Source organism: Eumetopias jubatus, unplaced genomic scaffold (assembly GCF_037043125.1).
Source record: "Eumetopias jubatus isolate StellerSeaLion01/CBP00866 unplaced genomic scaffold, mEumJub1_p1.0 scaffold_1, whole genome shotgun sequence".
In the NCBI taxonomy this organism is placed as follows: domain Eukaryota; kingdom Metazoa; phylum Chordata; class Mammalia; order Carnivora; family Otariidae; genus Eumetopias; species Eumetopias jubatus.
Window position 1 is genome coordinate 198,468,916 of NW_028274807.1, and position 13,984 is coordinate 198,482,899.

At 36.3% G+C, this 13,984-nt stretch overlaps 1 protein-coding gene and 1 pseudogene across 1 annotated transcript in view; one reads left to right on the forward strand and one right to left on the reverse strand.

Annotated features, from left to right (window-relative positions):
• The window catches only part of DOCK3 (dedicator of cytokinesis 3), a 558,375-nt gene that overhangs the window by 319,161 nt on the left and 225,230 nt on the right, over positions 1–13,984 (reverse strand). The gene's annotated exons all lie outside the window — the stretch shown is intronic.
• Positions 4,636–5,203, forward strand: LOC114225112 (peptidyl-prolyl cis-trans isomerase H pseudogene; annotated as a pseudogene).

A 13,984-nucleotide genomic window follows, 5' to 3' on the forward strand; every position in this document is an offset into this window, starting at 1 on the left:
AAAGTGCTGGGTCTTCACCTATAGAAACCTAGACATCCACAAAGGTTCTCTCATCCAAGTATGGTTGTCTTCAGAAGCTCCAAAATGACAAAAGGGTCACTTCAGGGTACACAGCTGGGACTGAGATCCGTCTGCCTATTACCCAATGCACAGGTAGATGAGACTTCTCCTGGGACCCTTGTTGTATGATGCAGAATGCTACAGGTCCCCCAAAACACTTTTGTTTGTGGATGGATACAGAATATTTGTTTTTGAGAGTGAGAACAAAAACTAGGGACATCTTATGGCACCATGATGCTGACATCAAGTATACCAGTAATACATTTTATATACTGGCCCATAATAAAAGATAACCTATGCCAATGGGGAATCCTAATACAGGAAAATATGGACTTAAAATAGAATAAAACACACAACTGCATGCAATCAAAACTAAATGATGACAACCCATTATCTATAAAGGAAGAATAGTAAAGAGTTAAAAAGGCATACGATTAGCATATGCTTCCAGGAAGATGAATGAGACATACTTTTCACTATTCTTTCTGCTAAGTACAATGAAAAACTGTGGACATATATGTAATATATACATAAGTATATATATATATATATATACATATATATTTCACACACACATCATCATAAAGCATAGATATATATCATATATAAAAAAACTCTAGAAATAAATATATTTTTAAAAAATAGGAAGATTCTGAAAGGTAGAGAGAAAAAGGCAGACCAACTAGGGACCCTGAGATGCAAGAAAGAACACAGTGGTGAATTCCCTAGATTTTCTTTTACCTTATACATCTACTATTTGAAGCTGAAAAGGCTAGAAACCAAGAAACACCAAAAGGCACAGACAAAAAAAGACTGTTCTCTCTAGCTTAAGAACCAGGAAAGAGTCAGCCTGTCAACAAAGAAAACACCTTAGTAATAACCACTATATTGCTTCCAAACATCACCAAAAAAGAAAGGAAAAAAAAAAGCTATGGTCCAACTCTCACCCACACAAGCAAGGCTAACTGGAGAGATTGGATTTTCATCTTCATTGGACTATAATTAACACATTCAAAACTTCACTGGTATAGTGGCTGAAAAGGCCAACTTGGGAGTCAAGACTTTCTACCCAAGTGGGCAATAACAAACCACCACCACTGAGTGGCAGTGGAGACTACCTAAACTTCTACCCCTAACCAGCATTAATGAGACAACTCCATCACTCCCCTATGGTGTCTGAAGAGGCCTAAGAGAGAGTGGGGGCTTTCACCATTGTTCAGCAGTAACAAGGCCACCACCCTCCTCCTGGTGGTATCAAAGGCCACATGGGGAACAGCAGAAGGCTCTACAATGCTTTCCAGCCAGTGAATAATCAGTGGAAGACTACTAGAAAGCTAGAATTCCTACACCTATTCAACAGGAACAAGGAGCCTGCACCATTCAGTGTCAACAGAGGCTGAGTGGGAAACATGGGCCTCATTCCCCACTTGGCAGTAATGAGGCAAATCCTGTCCTTCCCCTACAGCAGCACTGTCACAAAAGCCAGATAAAACAAAAGGTTTAAATAAAAGCAGTATCTCGTAACATAATACCCAAAGGTCGAGGTCTTGTCATACCAAGAACCAGGAAGATATTAAATTGAATGGGAAAAAAAAACAATACATGCCAACACCAAGAAAATAAAGATGTTAGAATTATCTGACATATTTTAAAGGAGCCATCATAAAAATGTTTCAGTGAGTAATTACAAATGTGTGTGAAACAAGATAAAGAAAAGAGAGTCTCAGCAAAGAAACAAAATGTTTCAACAAAGAAACAGAAGATGCTGGATGGGGTCAACAGTAGAATGGAGGGGACAGAGGAAAGAAGCAGTAAGCCATAAATCAGAAAAACTTTAAATGACACACACTGACTGTAATATTGTGATACAGTAATATATATTTCTTCATCCCCAAATCCCTGACACAGGAGTTTCTAAAACTCTTGGGATTTCTGGATAAGAAGAATAGGAAAACCATCAACTTTGTTATTCATGATAAGCCACTTTCAACTGTACTGGGGTTTATGCTAATGAATTGACCCTTGGTGGACCCCCAGACAGCTTCAGAATGGGAAATGCCAGGAGAACCATGTGATTAGAGGGTTGGAACTTTCAGCTCCACTCTCCAACCCCAGGGAGGGGAGAAGGGCTAGAGAATGAGTTAATCACCAAGGGCCAATGATTTAATAAATCATGCCTTCATAATGTAACTCCCATAAAAACAAACAATGGGGTTTGGAGAGCTTCCAGGGTAATGAACACGAAGTTGCTGTGAGGTTGAAATGCCAAAAAAGGCCATAGAAACTCCATGTCCTGCCATATACCTTGCCCTAAGCATCTTTTCTATTTGGCTGTTCCTAAGTTGGATCCTTTATGATAAACTGATAATAGTAATTAAGTTGTTTTCCTGAGTTCTGTGAGCTGTTCTAGCAAATTATCAAACATGAGAAGGGGACATGGGAACCCTCAATTTATAACTGGTTGATCAGAAGTATAAGAAGTCCAGGACTTGAGACTGGCATCTGAAGTGAAGGTGGTCTTGTGGGACTGAGCCCTTAACATGTGAGGTCTAACAGTGGGTATCCAGACAGTTGTAGAATCAGTTGTTGGTGTGGAAAACTCCACATTTTTTATGTCAGAAGTGTTGAGAGACTAAACAATAAAGAGAAAATAGACTGAAAAAAAATGAATAGAGACTCAGGGGCCTATATGACTATGGCAACAACAACAAAATATCTAACATTCTTGTCATCAAGTCCTGGGAGGAGAAGAAAAACGCAAGGGCAAGGCTTAGAATGTACATTAATAGGATAAATCCTAGTGAGAATATGGAGCAACAGAACTCTCATCCATTACTGGTGAGAATGCAAAATGGTACAGCCACATTGGAAGAGAGTCTGGCAGTTTCTTATAAAACTAACATACTCTTACCATACAACCTAGCAATTGCACTCCTTGGTAATTACCAAGTGAGCTGAAAACTTATGTCCACACAAAACCTGCACACAAATGTTTTTATAATTGCTTTATCTGTAAATGCCAAAACTTGGAAGCAACCAAGATGTCCCTCAGTAGATGAATGAATAAACAACCTATAGTCCATCCAGACAATAGAATATTATTCAGGAATAAAAAGAAATGAGCTGCCAGGGTGCCTGGCTGGCTCCCTCGGTAGAGTGTGTGACTCTTGATCTCAGGGCTGTGGGTTCAAGCTCCACATGGGTACAGAGATTACTTTAAAAAAAATAAAATCTTTAAAAAAAAAAAAAGAAATGAGCCATCAAGCCACAAAAAGACATGGAGGAATCTTAACTGCATGTTGCTGAGTGAAAGAAGCCAATCTGAAAAGGCTATAATCTATATGATTGCAACTAAATGGCATTCTTTAAGAGGCAGTAAAAAGATCAGTGGTTGCCAAGAGTCTAAGAGAATGAGGAAAGGAATAAATAGGTGGAGAATGGGGTATTTTTAGGGCAATGAAATTATTCTTGACACTGCGATGATAGATACATAACATTATGCATTTGTCAAAACCATAAAACTATACAACACAAAGAGTGTACCCTAATGTAAACTATAAATAATATTAATAGTACATAAATATTGGTTCACCAATATAACAAACATACCACACTAATGTAGAATGTGAATAGGAGAAGAAACTGGGAGAGGCTCCTTGTACTTTTTGTACAACTTTTCTGTAAACCTAAAAGTGTTCTAAAAAATAAAGTCTAATAAAATTTAAAATTAAAAAAATGACAGAAAACTTCCCAAATTTGGCAAAAGACAAGCCAACATACTGAAGAAGCTAAGCAAACCCCAAACAGGATAATCGAAAACAAACACATATCAAGACACAACACAGTTACATTTCTAAATACTACAGGCAAAAAAAAAAAAAAAATCTTAAAAGTAGTGTAACAAGAGAAAACAATACCTTACCTCTAGTGAAAAAACAATATTTAAATGACAGTGAATTTTTCACTAAAATCAGAGAGAACCAGCATCACTACTCACAATGGCCAAAGGTGGAAAAAACTCACGTCTCCATCAACTGACAAGTGGACAAACATATGTGGTATGTCTGTGGTATGTCCATTCAATTCAGCCAGAAAAGCAGTTAAGTACTGATACATGCCACATCAAAAATGAATCTTGAAAACATTATACTGAGTAAAAGAAGACAGTCACAAAAGGTCACATATTACGTGATTTCACTTATATGAAATATCCAGAATAGGCAAATCCACACAGACAGTAGTTGTCAAGGGCTGGGGGATAGGGGAATAGGTGTAAGGTTTCATGTTTGGGGTGATGAAAAGATTTTGGAATTGGATAGTGGTAATGGTTGTAAAGCACTATGAATGTACTAAAAGTCAACACGGAGGGGTACCTGGGTGGCTCAGTCGGTTAAGTGTCCGATTCTTGATTTGGTTCAGGTCATGATCTTAGTGTCAGGCTCCACGCTTAGCAGGGAGTCTGCTTGAAATTCTCTCTCTCTCCCTCTGCACCTCCCCTCTGCATTCACACTCTCTCTCAAATAAATAAATCTTTAAAAAAAAACTCGTTACAGCTTCTGCTTCTGGGTCGGAGCCATGGCAGTGGCAGATCTAAGCCCTGTCAATCCCGTGGTGTTCTTTGATGTCAGCATTGGTGGCCAGGAAGTGGGCCAGATGAAGATCGAGTTCTTTGTGTATGTTGTGCCTAAGACAGCAGAGAATTTTAGGCAGTTCTGCACTGGAGAATTCAGAAAAGATGGGGTTCTGACAGGATACAAAGGGAGCACCTTCCACAGGGTCATAAAGGATTTCATGATCCAGGGTGGGGATTTTGTTAATGGAGATGGTACTGGAGTTGCCAGTATTTACTGGGGACCATTTGCAGATGAAAATTTTAAACTTAGACACTCAGCTCCAGGCCTGCTTTCCATGGCAAACAGTGGTCCCAGTACAAATGGCTGCCAGTTCTTCATCACCTGTTCTAAATGTGATTGGCACATAGTGCCAAGCACATAGTGTTTGGAAAAATCATTGATGGACTTCTAGTGATGCAAAAGATTGAGAATGTTCCCACAGGCCCCAACAGTAAGCCCAAGCTGCCTGTGGTGATCTCACAGTGTGGGGAGATATAGTCCAGGGCAAGACTGATCAGGCCTTCCCTTGCTCTGGGTGACGCTCTTGAGTAAGATAATCCGGACTGACCCCTGTGTTTGCTTCCCCGCCTGCTGTGGCCCTTTTTGATCTAGAGACCTTGGAAATGTCATAGATTAAGAACCCAGGATTTTCTGTTTAAGTTTTCAATTGTAAATAAAGTTTTGTTTTGGTTTTGGAAAAAAAAAAACTCATTACAAAAATAATGACATAGGCAAATAAGAAATAAAAGCGTGAAAAAACAGGTTATGCAAAAATTAATGGAAAGTAAGAGTTAGTATTAGATAAAGTAGACTCCAGAACAAAGAAAATTATCAGATACAAAAAGAGACATTATATAATGACACAAAGTCAACCACCAAGAAAACATAGCAATCATAAATGTATATGCACTAAACAACAGAATATGTTGAAGTGAAACTCACAGAAATAAAAATAGACAAATAAAAATAAATTCACAATTAGAGACTTACAGAACAACTAAACAGAAAAAGAGCAATGATAAAGAACTCAACAACACCATCCACCAATAGGATCTAGTGATCTAGTTCTGTGAATACAGAACACTGCACTCAACAAAAGAAGATACACATTCTTTTCAAGGGCCCACAGGACATATACCAAGATAAATCATATCCTGGGCAAAACCACAAATGTCAAATTTAAAACAATCAAAATCATAAACAGAATGTTTTCTTAACCACAGTGAAATCGAACTGGAAATCAATCACACAAAAATAACATAAGAAAAATCTGCAAATGCTTGGATATAAAACAACATATTTCTAAATAATCCATGCAACAAAGAGGACTTTTTAGAGTAAATAAAAAAATTACACTGAACTGAATTAAAATGACAATACAATATATCAAAACTCGAGGACACAGGCAAAGAAATGCTGAAAGGGAAATTACTGGCATTAAATGCATATATTATTTTTTATTGTTTCAAGTTTTCATTTAAATTCTAGTTAGTTAACATATAGTGTAATATTGGTTTCAGGAGAATAATTTAGTGATTCCTCACTTACATATAACACCCAGTGCTCATCACCCCTCCTTGATACCCATCAACCATTTAGCCCATCCCCTGCCTACCTCCCCTCATCAACCCTCAGTTTGTTCTCTATAGTTCCAAGTCTCTTATGGTTTGCCTCCCTCTCTTTTTTTTTCCTTTATCCTATGTTCATCAGTTTTGTTTCTTAAATTCCACATATGAGTCAGAATGGCTAAAATTAACAACACAGAAAACAACAGATGTTGGCATGGATATAGAGAAAGGGGAATCCTCTTACACTGTTGTTGGGAATGCAAACTGGTGCAGCCACTCTGCAAAACAGTATGGAAGTTCCTCAGAAAGTTAAAAATAGAACTACCCTACCATCCAGTAGTTGCACTAACTAGGTAATTACCCAAAGGATACAAAACTACTGATTCAAAGGGATACATACACCCTAATGTTTATGCAGCATTATGAACAATAGCCAAATTAGGGAAAGAGCCCAAATGTTCACCAGCTAGAAACAGATAAAGATGTGAGGGCACCTGGGTAGCTCAGCTGGTTAAGCTTAAGCATCCGACTCTTGGTTTTGGCTCAGGTCATAATCTCAGGGTCGTGAGATGAAGCCCTGCATCATCCTCCATACTCAGTATGGAGTCTGCTTGTCCCTCCCCTTCCCAAATGTCCCTTTCCTTCCCCCCCTCGTATGCATGCACGCACATTCTCTAATAAAATCTTCAAAAAAAAAAAGATGTGGTGTATGTATATATATAATGGTATGTTACTCAGCCATCAAAAAGAATGAAATCTTGCCATTTGCAACAACATGGATGGAATTAGAGTGTATTATGCTTAAGTGAAATAAGCCAGTCAGAGAAAGACAGATGCGTATGTTATTAAAAAGGAAAACTGCATGGGCCACCTGGCTCAGTCAATAGAGCATGCGACTCTTGATCTTAGGGTTGTGAGTTCAAGTCCCATGTTGGGCATGGAGCCTACTTAAAAAAAATAAATAAAATTTTTTTTAAACTTTAAAAATAAAATAAAAAGGGAAATTACAAATCAGTAATCTAAGCTCTCTCTTAAGAAATTAGAAGAGCAAAATAAAACCAAAGCAAGCAGAAAGAACAAAAAGAGGAGAAATCAACAAAATTTAAAACAAGAAAAACAACAGAGGAAATATAAAGCCGGTCTTTGGAAAGATCAGTATAACTGACTAGGGGTGCCTAGGTGGCTCAGTCAGTTAAGTGTCTGCCTTCAGCTCAGGTCATGATCCCAGGGTCCTGGGATGAAGCCCCAAGTCAGGCTCCCTGCTTAGCAGGGAGTCTGCTTCTCCCTCTCCCTCTGCCACTCCCCCTGCTTGTGTTCTCTCTCTGTCAAATAAATAAAATCTTTTTTTAAAAAACAGAACTAATTTCTACCAAGACTAACAAAGGAAAAAACAGATAAGACACAATTTATCAATATCAGGAATGAAACAGGATATTACACATTCATTAAAAGGACATTAAAGGAATATTTCAAAAGCTCTATGCAAATAAATAGATGAAACACATGAAATTGACCAGTTCCATAGCCTGGTGATGGCTACTAAGGAGGGCACGTACTGCATGGAGCACTGGGTGTTATACGAAAACAATGAATCGTGGATCACTACATCAAAAAGTAATGATGTACTGTATGGTGACTAACATAACATAATAAAATTAAATTAAATTTAAAAATAAATAAAATAAAATACAAACTACCATAACTCAGCCAATACAAAATGTATACAGTTGATTCTTGAACAATACAGGGCTAGGGGTACCAATCCCCCCATACAGTCAAAAACCCATGATTAACTTCTGAATTCTCAAAAACTTAACTACTAATAGCCTACTGTTGACCAGAAACCTTATTGATAACATAAACAGTCAATTAACACCTATATTGAATGTTATATGTATTATATAGTCTGTTCTTACAATAAAGTAAAGCTAGAGAAAAAATATTTAAAAAATCATAAGGAAGAGAAAATAAATTTATAGTACTATCACAAATCTGCACAGAAGTGGACCCACGCAGGTCAAACCCATGTTATTCAAGGATCAACTATAATTTGAATAGCTTGAATAGCCCTGTGACCATTAAGGAAATTGAATTCATATTTTAAAACTCCTAAGGAAAAAAAATCTTCAGACCCAGATGTCTTCACTGCTTCATTCTATCAAATGATTGAAGAATGAACACTATTACTACACAATCACTACCATAAAATAAGAGGAAAAAAAATTTCTCAATTCACTTTATGAAACCAGTATTACTCTAATACCAAAATCAAAGACAGTATAAAAAAAGAAAACTACAGACTAATATCCCTCATGAATATAGATGTAAAAATCCTTAACAAAATGTTATCAAGTAGAATTCAGCAATATATAAGAAGATTTATGCACCACGAGGTTTATTTTAGGATGCAAGACATCTCAAATTCAAAAATCAATCAATGTAATCTACCATATTAAATCTAATGATGAAAAAACATATCGTATTCATGCATATGACAAACCTCAACACCAATTCATGACTAAAATAAGATTCTCGGGAAAAAAAATAAACAAAATCACAGAGAGGTAATATAAGCAAAATGGAAGAGTAGGAGTTTTGTATCATTTTCCCCACCAAAGAAAACTGATTTTAATAATCAACCACAGACAAGAATGACCTTGTGGAAGTTCAGGAGTCCAGTTGAAAAATTCCAGCACAATGTTGGAGAAAAAAAAAAAAAATCTGAGACTGGATGCCCTGAAGAGGGTAAGAAGAACAATTTCACTTTACCTGCATTATCCCTCCCACAAAGCAGCCCATCTCAGTGCCAAGAGAGACCTCCTTGACCTGTGATTTCTCCATGGTGGAAAGTGAGAGCATCTGACCACCAGGCTTTCCCCAGCTTTGTGGGATGCTGCTGAAGAGGCCCACTTCTTTCTAACCTTATCCAGAATACTGAAGTGTACTACACAACTGGAGGGTAAGAAGGGGACAGAAGGAGAGCAGCCAGGACTCTCAAAAGACATTAAAGGATCCTAATAATCACTTTACGGACTCCATCAAGAAGCCTGTCCATGAGCCAATGGGGACACCTTACCTGCAAATCTTCTCAAATGGCCCACAGGCACCCCCCAAAAAACTGCACACCTCCCCCAGCTACTCCTCAACTCCATGGCCAGCTCCTTGTGCAATGACAAATATACCCTTTGCAGATGGTTACTGAGCACATGCAGAAAGCCACCCAACTCTGGGACTGGGAGAAAGCACAGAAACTTGAGCATTCAGCACTGCTTTAGGTAAAGCAAACAAGAGACTGTTAGCAATTGGACTGATTTTGTGGGATTGAAAGAAAGCATACAATCTTAAGGATTCCATTCCAAAAAGGAACAAGAAGTGTGGAGCAGGTGCATCCAAAGGAAAGGTCTAAGATAACCTCAGAATACCCAGCATGGCTGACATAAGTTATCCCTCTACCAAAGACAGTAAGTAAAAATGGAGGAAGTGATTGCTTCCTCAAATGCAAAAAAACAATGGAAGATTTCAAGAACATGAAAAATAAAGGAACTGTGATACCACCAAAGGAATACAATTTTTTCTAGTAACCAAGCCCAAAGAAACAGATCTGTGATTTGCCCAATAAATGATTCAAAGTAGTTGTTTTTTAAAAGCTCAAGAAGTTATAAGAAAACCCAGAAAGACCATTAAACAAAATCAGGAAAACAATACACAAACAAAATGAGAAGTTTCACACATACATAGAAATCATAAAAAGAAAACAGAAATTCTGGAGCTGAAGGCTACAATGAATTAAATGAAAAATGTTAAATAGAGTACCAAAAGCAGACTTGATCAGCAGAAGAAAGAATCAGCAAGATTAAAGACAGGAACTTTGAAATTATCTAGCCAGAAGAGAACAAAGAAAAATGAATGAAAAAGAGTAGAGAAATTCTATGTGAATTATGGGATACCATCAAGGGACACAATCTATGTATTACTGCAGTTCCAGAAGGAGGAAGGAGGAAAAAAAAGGACAAAAATCTGATTTAAAGAAATAACAGCTGAAAAGTTCCCAAATCTGGGAAGAGATGTGAATATCCAAGTTCACGAAGTCAGGTCCCCAAAAACATTCATCAAAAAAAAGATTACTTCAAAGACAAATTATAATAAAACTGACTAAAATCAAAGACAAAGAGAATTTCAAAAGCAACAAGAGAAAAAAAGTTTGTAACTTACAAGGTAACCCCCATAAGGCTATCAGCAGAATTCAGCAGAAACCTTGCAGGCCAGGAGAGAGTGGGATGATACATTCAAAGTACTGAAAGAAAAAAATTGCCAACTAAGAATACTTCACCCGGCAAAGACGTCCTTCAAAAATAAAGAGATAAAAAGTTTCCAAGACAAACAAAAGCTGAGAGAGCTCATCACAACTAAACGTGCCTTATAAGAAATGCTGAAAGAAATTCTTCATGCTAAAATGAAAAGACACTAATTAGTAACATAAAAAACATATAATAAAAATATAAAACACACTTGTAAAGGTAAGTTTATATTTAAATTGTGACTTCTCCAAAACTGTAATATGGCAGCATGTTAATCAATTGATTCTAGTAAACAGTGAAGAACAAAAGTATTAAAAATAACTATAGCTACAATAATTCCTTAAAGAACATACAATATAAGAAGATGTAAACTGCAACATCAAAAATGTAAAATGTGGGTAGGAGTGAAAGGGTATAATTTTTATATGGGATTGAAATCCAAATATTATCAGCATAAAACAGACTGTTAAAAAGTGTTATGTAAGCCTCACAGCAACCACAAAAAAAAAAAAAAAAAAAACCTTCAACAGATACTCAACAGGTAAAGAGAAGGAAATCAAACCATACCATTTTGGAAAATTATCAATTCACAAATGAACACAAGAGAAAAAGGGAAAGACAAAGGAACTAAAAAAGAGCCAGAAAACAATTAACAAGATAATATTAGTAAGTCCTCACCTACTAATAATGAAATGTAAATAGGTTAAATTCTCCAACCAAAAGGCATACAGTTGCTGAATGAACTAAAAAATGTAACCCAACTGCATGCTGTCTACAAGAAACTCACTTCACTTTAAGGATAAACTTGGGCTCAAAGGAAAGAAACAATATACATTCCCTGCAAATGTAAAGCAAAAGAGAGCCGAGTTAGCTATACTTACATCATTACAAATTAGATTTCAAGGCACAAAAAAGAGTCAAGGAAGATGATTATATAATGACAAAGGGGTTAACTCGTCATGAGAATAAAACAATTGGAAGTATATACACACCCAAAAAAACAGAACATCTAGGGCGCCGGGGTGGTTCAGTTGGTTAAGCGACTGCCTTCGGCTCAGGTCATGATCCCAGGGTCCTGGGATCGAGCCCCACATCAGGCTCCCTGCTCGGCGGAGAGCCTGCTTCTCCCTCTCCCTCTGCCTGCTGCTCTACCTACTTGTGCTCTTTCTCTCTCTCTGTGTCAAATAAATAAATAAAATCTAAAACAAAACAAAACAAAACAAACCCCAGAACATCTAAATATATTAAACAAATAACAACACATCTGAAGGGAGAAATAGACAACAATACAAAAAAGAAAAAAGCAGCAAGGGATTTCAATACCCCCTTTCAACAATGGATATATCCAGAAAATTAATTAAAAAATTATTAGACTTAAATTATACTTTAGACAAAATGGAGCTGACAGACATATAGAGAATATTCCATCCAATAACCACATAATACACATTCTTTTCAAACACACACAGATTATTTTCAGGGTAGATAAAATGTTAGGCAACAAAACAAGTCTTAAACTCAAGGAAACTGATATCATACCAATTATCTTTTCTAACCAAAATGATATGAAGCTAGAAATCAATAACAGGAAGAAAGCTATAAAATTCACAAATATGTGGAAATTAAACAACACATTCCTGAACGACCAATTGGCCAAAGAAGAAATCAAAAGAGAAGTTAAAAAAAAATAATTCAAAACAAATGGAAATGGAAACACAACACACAAAACTTACAGGATGCAGAAAAAAACAGCTCTAAGATGGAAATTTATGGTGATAAATGCCTATAAGAAAAAAAAGCAAAAGAACAACCTAACTTTATACCTGAAGGAACTATAAAAATAATGAGGTAAGCCCAAAATTAGCAGAAGGAAGGATATATAAAGATTAAGGGAAATAAATGAAATAGATGCTAGAAAACAATAAAAAAGATAAATGAAATTAAGAACTAGCTATTTGAAAAGATAAGCAAAATTTAAAAACCTTTAGCCAGACTAATAAAATAAGAGAAAGAATCAAATAAATAAAATAAAAAATGAAAGAGGAGGCACTACAACTGATACCACAAAAATACAAAGGATCATAAGAGACTACTATGAAGAATTATATACCAACAAATTGGTTAACCTAAAAGAAATGGAAAGATTCCTAGAAACATATACCTGACAAGACAGAACCATAAGTAGTAAATCTGAACAAACTAATTATGACTAAGAAAATTAAATCAGAAACTTAAAACCTCTCAAAAACACATGGTTTCACTGATGGATTCTACCAATGACTTAAAGAAAAATCATTCTCAGGGTCTTCCAAAAAACTGAAGAAGAAGGAACACTTCCAAACTCATTTTACAAAGTCAGCATTACCTTGATTCCAAAGCCAGACAAGGAGACTACAAGAAAAGAAAAGAAAACAAGAGAAAAGAAAAAAAAGATAAAGAAAAAGGCCAGTATCCTGAGGAATACAGATGCAAAAAAGTTCTCAGTGAAATACTAGCAAACCAAATTCAATAGAACATTAAAAGAATCATACACTGTTATTAAGCGGGATTTATCTATCAAATGCACAGATAGTTCAACATAAAAAAATCAGTGTGATACACATATTAGCAGAATGAAGGATAAAATCATGTGATCATCGCAATAAATGTAGAAAAAATATTTGACAAAATTCAACAACCTACAATAAAAACTCTCAACAAGTCAGGTATAGATAGAATGTAGTTAAACATAATAAGGGCCATCATACTCAGTGAAAGCTTTACCTCTAAGATCAGTAAGAAAACAAGGATGCCAACTCTCACCCCTTCTATTCAAATAGAAGTCCTAGCCAGAGCAACTAGGCAAGAAAAGAAATAAAGACATCCAAATTGGAAAGGAAGAAGTTAAAATTGTTTTGCATATGACATGATCTTATATACAGAAAACCACAGGGGTGCCTGGGTGGCTCAATCAGTTAAGCATCTGCCTTCAGCTCAGGTCATGATCCCAAGGCCCTGGGATCAAGTCCCACATCAGGTTCTCTGTTTGGCGGGAAGTCTGCTTCTACCTATCCCCCTGATCCTGTTCTTTCTCTCTCTCTCTCTCACTCTCTCTCGTGTGCATGCTCTCGCTCTAATAAATAAATAGAATCTTTAAAAAAAAAGAAAACCATAAAGCCTCCACCAAATGATTTTCAGAACTGATAAACCTCTTAAAGTTGCAAGATACAAAATCAATATACAAAAAATGGGTTTTATTTCTTTTTTTTTTTCAGAGATAAAGATCTTTTATTGAGAAACAGGGAGGAAGGAATGCTACAGGGTTTGGATTACTTAATTGGGCTCATAGTCCAGAAAGGGAAATGCGTTAGGGTTAGAGAAGATTTTTAGGGGTTGTGGAAGTCATTAGGGAGAAACATTTCTTAAACTAACAACGAACTGTTAGATACAGAAATTAACAAAACAA